The sequence below is a fragment of the Pelodiscus sinensis genome, chromosome 13 (assembly GCF_052426305.1).
Source record: "Pelodiscus sinensis isolate ZL-2025 chromosome 13, ASM5242630v1, whole genome shotgun sequence".
Taxonomy (NCBI): domain Eukaryota; kingdom Metazoa; phylum Chordata; order Testudines; family Trionychidae; genus Pelodiscus; species Pelodiscus sinensis.
In genome coordinates, this window is record NC_143064.1 from 5,732,038 (window position 1) to 5,748,849 (window position 16,812).

At 45.6% G+C, this 16,812-nt stretch overlaps 1 protein-coding gene across 1 annotated transcript in view; it reads left to right on the top strand.

Annotated features, from left to right (window-relative positions):
• Window positions 1-16,812, top strand: part of IL1RAPL2 (interleukin 1 receptor accessory protein like 2) — a 672,068-nt gene that overhangs the window by 328,973 nt on the left and 326,283 nt on the right. The gene's annotated exons all lie outside the window — the stretch shown is intronic.

Below are 16,812 nucleotides of genomic sequence, written 5' to 3' on the forward strand. Positions count from 1 at the left end.
ATCAGTGTCCCCCCTGTGTTTCCTCCCCATCTCATTCTCTTTTTCCGCCTGAATCAATGTCGTCACTGAAAAGGGGGGATGGGGAGAGTGGGAGCAAAGAAGGAAGTGGGGAAGGAAAAATGCTTTCATCCTTAAAGGAAAATTCAAAAATTATTTTTTTCATGCAAATATAGCTCTTAAAAATGGAAGGTGGGGATGGGCCATCATTTTTCAACCACCAGCAAAATAATTGTATTTAAACAAAAATTGACCAGCTCTAGTTTGCAGAATGTGGAGAAAGGTCTCCCAGGCAATTTTCACTATACGGAGGCACAACAAGGATATACTGATCATGCACAGATTTTTATTTGGTAGCTCTGCAACCTCACTGGGCCAAACTGTGGAGGGGAGAATGGATCGAAAACTCTATAATAAGTTTCAGGTTGCCAAACCTGTCCTGTAATAATTCTGCCTACAGTGTTGTGGGGGAGGAAGGGCGATTCAGTGGAGAGGCTACTGTTGGGATTCAGGAAACCCACATTCAATTCTGAACTCAGTCACAGAGTTGCTGTGTAACCTTGGGCAAGTCATTTAATCCTCTTGGTATCTTAATTCCCCGTCTGTTTAATGGGGATATATGTCCCTGCCTCCTAGGGGTGCAGGGAGTTTAAAATCTACTAAGAGTTGTGAAGCACTTATATACATTCATGACAATGTCCGTGCAATTATGTAACTTGGAGAATTTTTTTTTTATATCCTCAGATGCCAGTAGCCCATTTTCAATAGAATTATCCTGGACTATTCATTTATTAGCATGCTATCAAAGTAGAGATATTCTTAGCACCTCTCCGTAAAAACAGTCCTGCCATGGTCTGGATTGGCTTGTCCCGAATTTTAGGTCAGATATGAGGGTGTTCCCTCCTGGATTCCTTTGCAGGACTGAATCCCTAGTGATCATATTGAAGGCTTCTTTAGAATGAAGATGGATAACAGCTTAGAAACATAGATTCCTAGGGCTGGAAGAGACCTCAGAAGGTCATGAAGTCCAGCCCCCTGCCCAAAACAGGACCAACCCCAACTAAATCAGCCCAGCCAGGGCTTTCTCACACCGGGATTCAAAATCCTCTAGGGATGGATATTCCACCACCTCCTTAGGGAACCCATCCCAGTGCTTTACCACTCTCCTAGTGAAATAATTACTCCTGATATCCAACCTAGACCTCCCCCACTGCAACTTGGGACCATTGTTCCTTGTTCTGCATCTGTCACTACTGAGAACAGCCTCTCTCCATCCTCTCTGGAACCTCCCTTCAGGTAGTTGAAGGCTGCTATCAAATCCCCCCTCGCTCTTCGCTTCTGCAGACTAAATAAGCCCAAATCCCTCAGCCTCTCCTCGTAGGTCATGTGCTTCAGCCCCCTAGTGAAAGTGAAAGCCTAAATTAGGATTGATGAAGTCTGTTTCACTCACCAGTTATCTCATAGAATTTCGAAGATACCCAAGGACCCTCACATAGCTGCCAGATGTTTGAATTCAATGTAGTAGGCTCTCAGATAAAAGAAATGAGCGACTGAAGATGTGGGTAACAAACCAGCTTGAAGTTTTTCAGTAGATCATTTCTGGGCAAGGATTAGAGCTAGGTCACAATGAACATGTATTTACATGTTATATTCATTCAAATTGCTTATTGAAGTCCCTTGTGGCATGTTTGCTCCACTTTGGTGTGTGCTTTCCATGAACACTTGAGATCCAGTTTGTTTGTGGAAAGCAAATTGAATATTCTTTCTGGAAGTTTTGACTGTTCATCCAATCAGGGCCGGGATGTTCTGTGAGCAGAACATTGAGTGTGTCATTTCTTCATTGTGACTAATGTGTTCTGTTAATAGTGTGTGAGCAAAGATTGGGCAATATATTTATATTTTGAAAATTGCTGTAGGTTCCATCACTCCAACACAGCATGTCTGATTAACGTGAAAATCTTCCAAACTCAAACCCAATCCTTCTCTGGGCCAGCAATTCCGAAAGGAAATCTCAGTTGGAAAGGAATTCTGTTAGGGAAGACTCAACACTGGGCCTTGAATAAACTCAGTCCTTTGAACCTGTGCTCCTGAGTCACTTTGGAACATACATAACGTTGAAACGTAGGCCCTTATTTCTGGCTGACCTGTTTGTGTACAGGTTGAATCTCTAGTCTGACACCCTTGGGACCTGACCAGTGCTGATTCAGAGAATTTGTCAAACCATGGGAGATCAATGTTGTCTAGCGCAGCACCAACACTTCCACTTACTGGGCTCTGAGAAGACATTTAGGGGTAAATTAGAGCTAAATCACAGCACAAAACACTGAGAGCCAGGCCTGGTGGCTGTAAACAAACTTCATGGGACTGCAGGAGACTTGGCCACACCCATCGTATTTGGTCATCCAGTGAACTAAAATCATGCCGGACCACAGATGTTGCTGGACCAGAGAGTGCCGGACTAGAGAGGTTCAACCTATAGTTTCTTAATTTCCACATGCCTTTTACATCGTTATTTGATAATGTTGTGTCAGCCATAGAGAGGCAAGCCTGTACATTTTTAAAAACAGCCAGCCATGCCGTACACAAGCTCCAACCTCTTTGCCATGTATTTTAACATGCATTCTTAAAAACATACCCAATTGGAAACTGGTTACAAGATCAAAACCCTCCTCTCTGTCATTTGAGTATGCAGATCTGCAGTCTGACTCTCTCTTGTTATTGCTCCAATCAGCTCAAAACCAACAGCAGTGCTTCGCAAAGAGAGTTCAGTCCAGGTCGATCTGTCTCCAGAACATCTGACTTAGAAGAAGAAGAAAAGATTGTTATGAGACCAGCCAGAGAATCCTTTTCCACCACCACGTATTGCAGAGCTCACCATCTCAGGCACATTTTTACCTGCCAGCTCCCATTTGCTTTTCTTTCCATCAGCAAATATTCTTGAAAATCCCTGTGATAAAATGCCAAGTGGAAAGCTGGCATTGGAGCCATCAGTGCACCAAGCAGATCTGACAAGTGCTGCTGTATGACATGTCCTTGCCTAGTAAAGTCTACTTACCTTATTTCTACATTTTATATATACTTTTTTCTTTTTCAAAAGGAATTTCCGAGTTTAGGTCTCATGAATATGCACAACTCCTGGAAGCTGAGAATTCAACTCTCCGGAGCTAGGCTTGGATTTTCAGATTGGTCATGTGTGTCTAATATGTGCTGCCTGTAGCATGTTGCATAAGTAGGGGCAAGGAACATACAGCCAGAAGACTGCTCTCTCATTTGAACCATGGAGCTGTGTCTTTTACAACTCCTGTGATGCTCCAATGGAATTGTGGGTGTTCAACACAATGGCGGGTCGAAAAATTTCCCTCGACACTTTTTATCCAACACAGAAGTTGATTTTCAGTTATGCTTATTTTGCAGGAAATGTTTGATTTCCCTGAAAAAAAAAAGAATTAAGTTTTCAATGGAAACTTCTTGTCTGCTGAAAATTTCAAATTTTTTTTTTTATTGGGATTTTCCCTGAAAGGAAAATTTGCTTTATTTTGTTCCCCATAGCCACTGTATTCAGTACCTTTGAAACACCAGGCCCTGTGTATTTTTATCTCTGAGGTATCCCTCCTTTTATGATCGAGAATCCCATTTCTCCAATAACTCTTCACTCCATAAATATAAAGACACTTCCTACAGTAATTACCGGACTTAAACAACCCCCATAAAACTGTGTTTGAACTTTAACTAAGCACTATCGCTACTACACAGCTTATTTTGGCTGATTTCTTTTGTGGCCACTTAAAATCCGATTTCATTACTTGTTTCTTTTCCTTCTGTGCTTCGATGTTATAATGTAAAAGATTATCAAGTTGATGTATGTAGCATCTATTTTTGCTCTTGTTTCTATCAAGGCTTCTCCAAACAATTATCTAGCTTCTTATTTCTGCTTAGGCTAGTGTATGGGCACCTACACGCAGAGAACAATTTTTCAAATGTATTTATGGTTCCAATTTTATCTGACAAATTAGAATATTTCTCTTTTTCTAGACGGAGCATTAATATTTGAAACGGGTGCTGTTTTGCACTGTTAAGGTTTGTTGGCTGATGAAAAACTAAACTAAAACGTCTGCCAAATCACTTATGTAACTTTTGGTGCCTTTTGCTGAAATGTGAAGTTGAGATGAAATATTTTCAACCAGCCTTTCTGGGCCTGGATTGCCTGGCAGGACGATCTCACTTAATGTGAACACTTGCATGTGTGAAATTGAAGTGCCCTTTTTCGGAGCACCTCGCCATTGAAATGGTGCAGCTTTTGTGCTGTTTGAAACTCACAATGCTTTGTACCAGTCAGACTCGGTTCCCCTAGGTTATGGGTCAGAAGCACACGCAAAGGGGGTGAGTACGGATGAACGTGAAGCTTTAGGAATAAGGACTGGGTGGGGTTTTTTTTTTTTTGCTTTTTATTTGTACATCACCCAGGCCCGCCGAGAGGGGAGGGGGACTAAAGGGGCAATTCCCCTGAGCCTGGTCATTCAAAGGGGCCTGACTGTTGTCGCTGCTACTGCAGTAGCCGGAAGCCTGGTCCCCTTGAGAGCCAGAGCGCCACTCCACACGGCTTTGAGGGCGGGAGAGCTGTGAGAGCTGGGCGGGACTGCCCTTGGCCCCGCCCCTTCTGCCCTTGGCCCCGCCCCTTCTGAGGATGCAGAACCAGCCCCTCCCCTGCCATCCCCCAGGGCCTGTGGTGGCCATCGATCCCACTGACAACAATACTACTAATATGTGATCACTTGTATTCAATTTTAAACTCCAAGAGGTTGTGAAAAAAATTCACCCATCTCTAATCATAGCAAAGGGGTTTGGGTTTTTTTCCCCCTCAGAAGTGCTGAAGGTGGATCTCTGAAAATCCACCTCTCTCGTGGACACGTTTTTTCCATGTATTGTATTTGTGCCCTTTTCTGTTAAAATGTAAGTTAAGCTGAGAATTAGTCAGAATGAAAGCCAATATTTATATCATTGAAATAAAAATAACATCCAACTGTAGCTCATTAAATCATGTCTCCTCTGCGCTGCCCGGATTTCGATTTGTTTCCTCCTCTTCTCCTCACGGCTTGACATGTCTGTACCAGCACCTCTCCTGCTGGCAAAGGCAGAGCTCTTAAGTGCCACCAGGGAAGCCTTTTGTTATCACTCTTTCTCTCCTCCCAGCGACCGGTAATTTCACTGATGGCAGCTGTGATTGCTGTTACTCCACAAAGGGGCCTGGAGGGTTATTCTCACGCTGTACAACCTGAGTTCCATAGTGCACCGAATGCTTTCACTTCTGTCGCATCTTCTGCAGCCCTGGGACCGGTCACTTCTCTTCTCTCTTTGCCTTCCCATCTTTGGTCTGCAGGTCACCCTCACAATGCGTGAAATCACTATTTGTGGTTCCGCACATTCACAGGGGTCTCCTGTCCTGGCCTAGCAAGGGGCAGCAGTGGTTGGGTGCCACGGGGAACTCACAGTGGATCCTGGCCCCCACCGTGAGTCCCCTGTGGCTGCCCTGAGCCACGGTATTCCCAGCAGCTCCTGGAAGCTGCGGTGAGTTCCCTGTGGTTTCCTGCATCCGCAGTGAGTTCCTCGTGACTGCGCAGAGCCACAGTGAGTTCCTTGTGGCTGCCTGGAGCCACATTGAATTCCTCATGGCTGCCTGGAGCCGCAGTGAGTTCCTCGTGGCTGCCTGGAGCCACAGTGAGTTCCTTATTGCTGCCCAGAGCCACAATGAGTTCCTCATGGCTGCCTGGAGCCATGTTGACTTCCTTGTGGCTGCCCAGAGCCACGGTGAATTCCTTATTGCTGCCCAGAGCCACAGTGAGTTCCTTGTGGCTGCCCAGAGCCACAGTGAGTTCCTTATTGCTGCCCAGAGCCGCGATGAGTTCCTTGTGGCTGCCCAGAGCCGCAGTGAGTTCCTCGTGGCTTTCCGGAGCCTCAGTGTGTTCCTCGTGGCTCACGGCCACTGCAGTGACTTCAGAAGCCACAGGGAACTCATCAGTCTTTGAGGCAGGAATAACATCTCTCTATGTATCTATCCAGGCCTGTCACAGGGTGGCACCCACCTCTCAAAAGCACCAACTCCCTTGTTCAGGTGTGTGCCCGCACCTCTTTCAGTCTGTGGTAATCCTTTTGGGCAATTCTAGTGACTCGGCCGAGTCACACACAGCCTGTGTGGGGCACAACTGTACTAGACCCTTCCTGGGGTATTAGTCTAGCAAAGTCTTTAAGCGCTGCTGGCCCCGGTAGGGGGCTGTGACCCCAGGGCTTCTTCCTGGCCACTCTTCTTCCATTTGAGTCTTTTCTGTCCCCAGCACTCCAGCTGGCCCTCTTAACAGCTCAGATCTCCTTCCGGGGAGGGTGCCGGGGGACGGCGGCGGGGAGAAGGATATCACTGTCCAATTGTAGGTCACGTCCTCTGTGGCTTAGTGGGGGAATCTGTCCCACCCGCTACTCTGCTTCCCATGTGCTGCCATGTCTCTAACTAAACTTCTTTAGATTCCCTGGCTCTCTCCCCGGGAACCCTTCGCAGGGGGCTGGACTTGATGACTCCCGAGATCCCTTCCAGCTCTGGGATTCTAGGATTCCCCTTGCCACAGGGCACACAGTAAGTCCTAGCAGCCTGTTCCCACTTGCTCCCTGGTCCCTACCAGAAGTTGCTCTGTCATTCTGTGGCTCCCTTTAGCCAGCCAGGAGCACCATCTGCACTCCTCTGGCCTCTGGCTCTGCAGCTTCCTTCTGAGTGGTGGCTTGGCTGCCTTCTAAGGAGTCTTCCTTGGCCTTTTGGCAGGGCTGGCATGGACTAGGACAACCCCCACTCCAGGCCACACCCCAGCCATGCCTCTATCCGCTCCTGCACCATCCCCTCCAACATCCACTGTACCCCTGCCCCTGAGTGACCCAGGGCATTACTGGCACCCGCAGCGGAGGTCCCCCCTCCACCCCACTACACTCCCGAGCCTGGCCTCCAGCCATGTTTCCTGGGAGAGCAGAGTGGGTTGGGGCCGGATCACTCTGCTTCCCACTCATGTGGTGAAATGGAGCAACCCGGCTGGGAGCTGGCAGAGCAAAGCAGGCTGGAGCTGGGCTGCTCTGTTTCCGACGGCTGCCACCACCACTGGTGAGTGCGCAGGGTGGGCCTGACACGAGCTCTGATGCCAGTCTCCCTGGTAAGCCCCCAGGCCACTCTGTGGGCCCTCCAAACTGCGAGGCCCCAGGTGGCTGGCCTACACCATCCAATGATTCCTCTTGGAGGACTTAGCTCCATGGCTCCTTTCTAGGACAGGGCGTGGTAGGATCCTCAGGCCCCCAGCTCACCATCACAAGCTCTGGACAAAATGGCTCCCATTCTTGGCTAGAGGCCTCAGACTCTGTGTGTGTATTTACAGCTAGTAAATATAAATATTACTTTTATTTCAGAGTAACATTGTTCTTATGAAATAATTATAGTCAAACATGTCCTGGTTTTGTCTGCCCTGCCCGCGTGTGTGAGCAACAACTCATTTAGTAAATTAGCTAGTTCGTTCCTTTTTATTTTTAGTGTGCGCGAGTTTAAAATTAGATTTCAAATAACTAGGTAGACAGTCGTGGATAAGAATCCCCTGGTATAAATTGCTCTGCATGACAGGACCTTACAAAAATGATTACAGGCAGATTCACAATGCAAAAATTATTTATATGACAGGCAGGAGAAAGACAAATTACTCAGAGACTCTGTACATGCTCTTCTGTAATTGCTCATAAATTATTATGGTTCATGTTAAAATGCACCCAGACTCCCTAGACCACTAGGTATATTTAAAATAACAATCATGTTAAATTACTGGAAAATGGAGGAAATTCTAGACACATTGTAGGATGATTACTAACACAAATATAGGAAGTTGTTGGCAGCAAAGTTCATTTGTAATTCATTGTATGGATTAGAAAGCCTTCTCTTCCACTTCACCATTGAAGGCTTCATCCAGTTCTTGATTACGGGGACAATATTAGGCCCTGTTGATTGGATCTGGGCTGTGAACAATTTCACCAGTGAAGCAATGAAAGCTACAATATTCTGAGGGCTCTAAAGCAGTGTTTCTTAAACTTGTTAAGACCGAGGAACACCAAACAATTTTTTTTTATGAGGAATACCAAGGATTTTTTGTTGAGCAAAAAAAGTGTCGGGGGAAAGTTATTGAGAAAAAAAGTCGCCTGCCCCTTTAAAGGTGGCCATTTTGAACTCTGTTGTTCTCCATGGCACACCTCCAACTGCCTTATAGCACACCAGTGTACTACAGAATACAGTTTAAGAAACACTGATCTAAAGGGTTCATCTGCCAAAAGCCAATGAAAAATAGATGTTGAACTCCGTTAAGCCTCTCTGAAAATCTCAGCTTTAGGAGTGAGGAGATACCCATCTTTACAGTTCTGTTATTCTTCCCCTCATTGTCTCTGTTAGGGTTGCCTGGAAAGCAAAAACTCCATGTTGAAGTTTCTAAATTAGTTTTTGTTTTACAGCAGATTGAAAACGAATCCTTTCAAAATTCTGTGTGGGAAAAAAATGAAAGTAGGGGAGAAAAAGAGAGTCAGACAGATGCTCATCCATCCCAGGATAGCCAATAACTGATTCAGAGCAAGAACTTGAATTGAGTTTCCCATATCCCAAGTGTGTGCCTTGCCCACCAGACTCTTAGTTATTCTGGCTTGAGTCTGACTTCTCAATTACATCCTGAACCCCGGAATGTCTTGTTGAAACTGGTTTGTTTCTGTGAAAAGTTTGGCTTATGACGAGTCAGCATTTTTCAGTTAAAAATCCCTGTTCAGCTCTAATCTTCATCCACCGATTGCATTTGGTCATAACGCTAGATCACGAGTTCTCTGGGACATGGGTTTCCCAGTGTTTTGCTCCTTTCTACAGGCCCTATCAGGATGAGATCCTGATCCTTTCCTAGGGCTCCTAGATCCTACTGCAAAATTAATAGAGCACAATTCAGCGATGGGCGACCTCGGCTCGTGAGTGGGTCACATGAGCAGCCCTCCTTCCTCTCAATGGAGGATTGTCATAATCCAAATGGTCTCCTGGGATAGATCAGTTTTGCCAACTATGCTTCCATACCTAGAATTTGTGGGGGGGTGTTGACTGAACCATAACAGCGCTGTGATTGGATACAGAGGGAGCGCAGGGCTCTCACAGTCAGCATTGTGTGCAATCCGCATGCACCTCAGCCTACATGTCCTCGCTTCCCATGTGTGTCACTTTAGTAATATTGGTAGAGGAAAAAAACGCTACGCAGATGGAAACCAGTGGAATCTGGCAATCCTGCACGTGGGCAACGGTAACAAAATGTCTTGCGGGCAACATATTAAATCCCCAAGGGCCACATGTAGCCCCTGGCTTGCAGGTTGCTCACTGCTGATATAGTTCAACAGAGTTGATGTAACAATTAGTGTACCTCTTTCTATCTAAAGCAGGTAAACTATTCATCATCATCAATCATCATCAACCACCACCACCACCATGGGCTCAGCGTCCGTTGGTGTCCGATGCCTCCCTCACTATTTTCTTCCATCTTTCCCTGTCCAGTGCAGAGTGGCTTCGTTTCTGTAGACTAACTCCACACCAATCTACTATATCATCTCAATCTACTATATCATCTACTATATCATTCTCTGTGGGGTCTGCCTCTCCTATTCGGACCATCCATTATGCCGAATACCAGGGTCTTAACTTTTCGCTCGCTGTTCATTCTGCAGATATGCCCGAATAGCTGTAACTTCCGTTGTATACCCTTCTGCAGTAGGTTCTCTTTTGGCTGTATCTTTCTATATAATTCCTCGTTGGTGACCTTCTGCATCCATCCTATTCTCAGACTCTTTTTATAACAACTCCTCTCAAATGCCAATATCCTTCTCTTCGAATCTTTCATTATCACCCATGTCTCACATCCGTACAACATGCTGCTAAATATACACATTTTCAAGATGCTCAACTTCATTCCTAAGCTAATCACTTTACTTTTCCAGATCTTATCCATCACCTTCAAACTCGCTCTTGCTTTTCTATTCTAGTCGCTATTTCCTTCTTACAGTTAGATCATATGTCATGTTGCTCCCAAAAGACGTGAACTTCTCTACGTTCTCTAGTCTGATTCCATCTGCACTGATCTTCCTTCCTATTTCCTTATCTCCAAATACCATTGTCTTTGTTTTATTGATATTCATAATCAGTCCATACCGCTTCCCTTCCTCATTTCGCACCTGCACCGTTCTCGCTAACGTCTCTTCAAGGTGGAGTTTGGTAAACTAATGCCCTCAATTAATTGCTAGTACATCTTGTATGGAGCTTCTTTTATCCATTTGGTCATAAAGGATACCACACGGTCCTACTGCCATTGAAGTTGATGGGGAAACTTCCAGTTGATTTTACTGAGAGCAGGATCAGAGCCTTAAATTTTTCTGGTTTTGGCTTGCTTTTGTTATGCTTAAATGGCTTATGTTCGTTTGTTCCTGAGTAGTTAAGAAAATGTGCGTGTGTATAAATTAGGGTTCACTACCCAGTTCTGGAAGAGCCAGGAAAGGACACAGAAATAAAATTTGTTTTATTATTTAAGAGATGATATAAGAGCATCATCTACCTGAGAAAGAATCTGGAATAATAGCTTGTGCCTTTCATCTCTCTCTGACTTCCTTTCCCTGAGTTGGTGCATGTGGAAAATGGACTTAAATCCGATCTAAGCTCCAGCCAGCCAACACGGACTAGTGAAGGGCATAGGATATTACAATGGGAAGTGGAAGAAATTGATATGACTCATGGAAACGGACAGACATTGACTCTCTCCTTCTCCTGTCCACAAGTGTTTCCCTGTTTAAAGGAAACCAGAAAAAGCTATTCAACTGACACTCCAAACCAGACACACCTTTCCCACCTCTATTTTTCTTGCCAGAGACTGGTCCACCTAGAAGCTGGAAATGGTGTAGCAGACCAAGTGATCTGTAAAAGACACTCACCTTAAACCAATGGTGGAGAGTCTGGTTTTGGCCGGTGATCAACAATATAGGAGGCAGCCTCTCTACCAGGAAACGAGGCCAGACTATGGGTCTCTTGAGCCAACAGAAATGCACCCGTCTCTGTGGAACATGCAATCCACCCACAGCCACTTCAGCTCCCCAGCAGGCACTGGAGAATCAGTCAAGAGCTAGATTGTGATCAGCCCTAATGAGACCCGGTATAATTCAGGGTTATTATTTTATGAATGGAAACTAGGACGGTACTGCGAGCATAGTTTGTAGTTTGGGTGCACGTCGCTGGTCCCCCGTGGAAGGTAATATGCAGCATTTGTTGTGCTTTCAGGACACTCCCACTGCTCTGAATGCTCTGATATTTCAACAAACTCTCTTTGGGTATGTCTACACTACCCTCCTAATTTGAAATAGGAGGGTAATGTAGGCATACCGCAATTGCAAATGAAGCCTGGGATTTGAATTTCCCGGGCTTCATTTGCCTAAGTGGGGCTCCGCCATTTTTAAATCCCCGCTCGTTCGAACCCTGTGCCGCGCGGCTTCACGCGGCACGAACTAGGTAGTTCGAACTAGGCTTCCTAGTTCGAACTACCGTTACTCCTCATTCCACGAGGAGTAAAGGTAGTTCGAACTAGGAAGCCTAGTTCGAACTACCTAGTTCGTGCCGCGTGTAGCTGCGCGGCACAGGGTTCGAACGAGCGGGGATTTAAAAATGGCGGAGCCCCGCTTATGCAAATGAAGCCCGGGAAATTCAAATCCCGGGCTTCATTTGCAATTGCGGTATGCCTACATTACCCTCCTATTTCGAATTAGGAGGGTAGTGTAGACATACCCTTTGTTGTACTGCAAATGCCTAAAAAATCACCCGCACAGAAAGTTTATCATTGACTTAAATAAGCTTTCAATGAGGCCCTTAGTAAGAAGCAGTAGCTTGTGGGGTAGTAAAGAATGCACACCAGGTACATTTACTATACAGTACAGTTGCCTCTCCTGGCTTTATTTTAATGTCTTTTTTTTTTTCTCCTCACCACCATGAACGCCCCTTCCCCCCAGTGGAAACAAGCCCAACATGAATGAAGGCAAATGCAGTTCTTGAGAACCGAGTCTCAAACTCGGCCTTAGCAGCGCCAGTTATTTCTGATGCCTGCTTTTGAGAATGCGCTGAAGTAATCTAAAAACGCCTACCCTTCCGTGACCGACATCACAGCACAGGACAAATTCCAGCCACACATACACCGACACATCCTGACCTAGATTTTAGCCTCCCCAGCTACAAAAGAGGAAGCGTCCCCGATGATACTTTTTAACAAGAGGAAAAAATAGTCAGGGGGGAAAAGTCATCTTCTGTTTGATTAGTCTTTCTTCGATAATTAAGATTTAGTCCATGCTCCCTGCGAGATTATTTTTTTAAATGTCATCAAATGTTAGAAGCCCTATTATAAATCATTACCTCATTTTCAGTCAGTTCTTGACATCTCTCTGCTCTCCATAATTAACATGTCATGGAATGCCCCTTTAAGCTAGTTGGCTATGAAGCTGAGAAAATGAACGGAACCCCCCCCCCCCCCACATATGTGCAGGAACAATGGCCTGGCTTGTCACAAGCACAAACCTCTCTCCTGCCACTGCTGCAGCTGAGGGCCGAGTAGTCTGCAGGTGTGTTCTTTGTTGTATTTGGATACAAGGAAGGAAAAAGGACTCTAGTGTTTCTCAAAGTAGTCTGGCAACTGGCTCTGAGAGAGCTGCTACCAGGCCGCTCCCGTTGATTTACTTACTGGCTCCGCCTCCACAGAGCCTCGTGGCTCCTATTGGCTGCGTGCGCTTCACCGTTTGAAGCCAAGAGAAGCCACAGGAAGTAGCATTACCCAGGCTGTTGTCCCACAGAGTCTCTGGATTATTATACTGGTGTAGCTGAGTGTCAGTCAGTCGTCTTCTCTTGTACTTGACAACAAACTACCACTTGACTTTATAATGCCTTTCACGCATACTGCATTATTCTAATGTGCTTTGCAGAGTCAAACTAACCTCAAACTCCAGGTTACAATAATCATAGAGGGAGTGGAAAATAACAGAGGAAAATATGCCTCCGAGGGAAATGGGAAAATAGATGAATTGATAAAGCGGAGATAAAGGATGCTTAATGTCGGTCTGAGTTGTACAGCGAGGACACGGAAGTGCTAAAAGACAAGATAAAAATAATTGAAAATGTGTTGATAGAAACAGCAAAAAAAATCCTTCGAAATTCAGCTTCTGAACCTGCATTTTCAGATTTGGATGAGGTTCTCTTCCTAATACTTTCCAAATCAGGGCTACTCAACACGTGGCCGCATGCAGCCCGTGGCCTGTTTGTTTGCAGCCTGCAGTGTGGTTTGGGTTTATGTGGGGCTCAACACGCAGCCCACGGGTAGGAGCCAAAACAAAAAAGTAGTCAATATAATAATCTTCTGTTGACATACATTTTAGTAGTTAAATTCCTGGACTGCCATTGCTCCTTAAAAGTGTGGATGTACGGATGGAAATTGGGTAAATATTGCATTTTATTAATATCAGCAGAACTGACTTAAATGGGACCTGTGTGTTGTGTAGTCTTGCCTTAATCTTTGTATTCATGCACGTCAGTGTGAAAGAAGCTATTTGCATATATTTGCATGTATATGCAACCACACTTAAGTTGCGGCCCTTGGCATGTGCTGTGAGTATCATTGTGGCCTCTGGGGCTTCCAAAGTTGAGTAGCCCTGCTTTAAATTATGGTTCTGCCCTATGAAACTGCATAAAAATGGGAGCTTCTTACTCACCTGATAGGCTTTCTGTGTGTATTCAGAGTCATAACTGTCTATTAGTTTTAAAACACAACGAGTAGTCCTATAGCACCTAGAAGCTACCAGAAATATATAGAATCACGAGCTTTTGTGGGTAAAACCCACTTCACCAGATGAGTTAAACTCATGAAAGCTCATCATGATCCTTTATATTTATGTTAGTCTCAGGGGGTGTGTCTAGACTGCAGGGTTTTGTGACAAAAGTGGACTTTTGTCAACAAAACTATACCTGCGTCCACACTGCCTTTGAGTTATGTCGACATAACGTCGACAAAACTCAGCAGTTTTGTCGACATATGTAAACCTCATTCTATGAGGAATAACGCCTTTTGTTGACAGAGTTCTGTCAATAGAAGACATTATTGCATCTACGCTGTCCTTTGTGTCCACACTGTTATGTCGACAAAGCAGCTTGCTTTGTTGACAGAACTGGCTGTAGTCTAGACGCTCTTTGTCAACAGAAGCTTTGTCGACAGTATCTGTCTACAAAACTTCTGTCGACAAAACCCTGTAGTCTAGACGTACCCTAAGGGTATGTCTAGACTACATGCCTCTGCCGACAGAGGCGTGTAAAATAGGCTACCCAACATAGTTAATGAAGCGGGGATTTAAATATCCCCAGCTTCATTCAAATAAAAATGGCCGCCGCACTGTGCTGGCTCAACTGATTGTCAGCACAGTGCGTGAGTCAAGACACGGATCGGTCGACAGGGGAAGCCTTTGTTGACCGCTCCTGTAAACCTCGATTCATGAGGCATAAGGGAGCGATCGACAAAGGCTTCCCCTGTCGACCGATCCGCATCTTGACTCGTGCGCTGTGCTGACGATCAGCTGAGCCGGCACAGCGCGGCGGCCATTTTTATTTGAATGAAGCCGGGGATATTTAAATCCCCGCTTTATTGACTATGTCGGGTAGCCTATTTTGTATGCCTCTGACGGCAGAGGCATGTAGTCTGGACATACCCTAAGGTGCCACAGGGCCACTCGTTTTGATAGTTACAGCTAACCCGGCTACCCCTCTGAGACTTGTTTTATTACGGTCAGCATTTCTGCACCAATACAGCCATGCGAGTGCTGGATTCCTTGCTGGCTCATACGTAAAAGATAGTATTATAAACTGATCCAAGGCTCATGGGCTAAGTTTGAGATCTCAGCAAATACACAGTTTAAGAAATGGCTTTGTACATTTGTTCAGGAATACAATGACAAAATAACAGTTAATGCATGAGAGCAATTAGAGGTCTGCAAGAAATAAAGAGCTGAAAGAATAAACGAAAGAAATTAACATTTACTATACAGAGATGGGTGTTGGACATACACAGAAAGAGGCCATGAAGTTACAAAACCTATAGCCAGTCCTTCAGTTGATGTGAATCCATGTAGCGATCTTGAAGTCAACGGATTTACCCTGAAATATATAAGCCGAGGATAGATACACACTGGCCTGTAGGTGAAATCCATCCTTGCTAGGGTTAACAGGTGTCCGGTTTTCTCCTGGACAGTCCATTATTTCTGGCCTCTGTCTGATAAAGAAAAAACCGGACATGTAAAATGTCCGGTATTTTCTGTTTTTCTTGGATGGAAGGCCGGTGGAGACATTCTTCCCCTGCCACGTCTGGTGGAGGCGGGGAGAGCAAGAAGCACGGGATTCTTAAAGGCGCAGCAACTTTTTTGTTCTGTGGGTTTGGTTTGAGTTTTTTTGCTCAACAATTTTTGTCTTTTTTTTTTCTCAACCAAGTTTTTTTCCTGCTGTGTTTGGGAATTTTGGTGAAAGCATCCGGCAAGCCTAATCCCTGGTGTAAGCACAGTGAAGACAATGGAATTACATTGTGCATAAATTTGATCCAGTGTACCTAGGGTAGCATTAAGCAGCAATTTGAGGATGGCTGTGCCCTTGCAAAGTCCTGTTTATTGTAGTTAGCCCCTATGCAACCGTTTGCTGGATTTGGACTTGAATAGTTCCCGATAATAAAGAAGACTTGTAATGAAAGAGCTTGAGAAGCAACAGTAAATTGTATTTTCTGGGTGAATTATCAAAGTGATGGAGTCTGGAAAGCCAGTTAAAAGAAGTTTTAACCAAAGAACGCAACCTGACACCAAAAGAGCCCTATTAAGTATGATTGCTTGGCACAGCATCCAGTAAATGTATCCCACTGCATGAGACACATACAGGCATCTTAATCAGTGCCTGCAAACAGCCTTGGGTCGTTGTCTTCAAAGTAAAATTATAAATGATGTGGCTTGTCGCATCTCATCTTTAGTTTAGATGTAACTTGGAGTGTGCGCTCCGCTCCAGCCCTGAGTGCATTAGCAAGGTACTGGGAGGCCAGTGAGGTCCCTGGGCAGGCCCGTATTCAGGAATTTCGGGGGGGGGAGGGAGGTGAGCCGTGGGAGGGGCTGTTGTCTGTCCCACCCCCATGGTTCAGCCCTGCCCCTGGCCTCGCTCCTGGGAGAGGGGGAGGGGAGAAATCATCCCCAGCCTTCTCCCTGCCCACCAGAGCATGGGGGAGGGAGGCTGGTGCAATGTGTCGCCCCAGCCTCACTCACTCACACACATAGAATCATAGAATCATAGGACTGGAAGGGACTTCGAGAGGTCATCGAGTCCAGCCCCCCGCCCTCAAGGCAGGACCAAGCTCCGTCTACACACACACACACACACACATACACACACACGCCTGCCTGGTATCACCTCAGACAAGAAGCCTGTCTGGAGAACGGCCACCCCAGCTCTCTACAGCCAGGGAGCTGAGAACAGAAGGTAGCTAGAGGGGAAGGACGTTACAGTCACTCTGAGTTGAAGGAGGGTGCCAGGGAGAAGGAGGAAATCCAGGAGGAAAGTGAGTCCGGGGATCCTGCCCTGAAGTAAGAGACTAGGAGGGAATGAAGTAGCCACAAGGAGTAGAAAAACCTCCGTTGGCCAGAAGAAAGGAAGGATAGAAAGGATGCAACCCAGAGAAACAGCCGAAGGACGGGGAC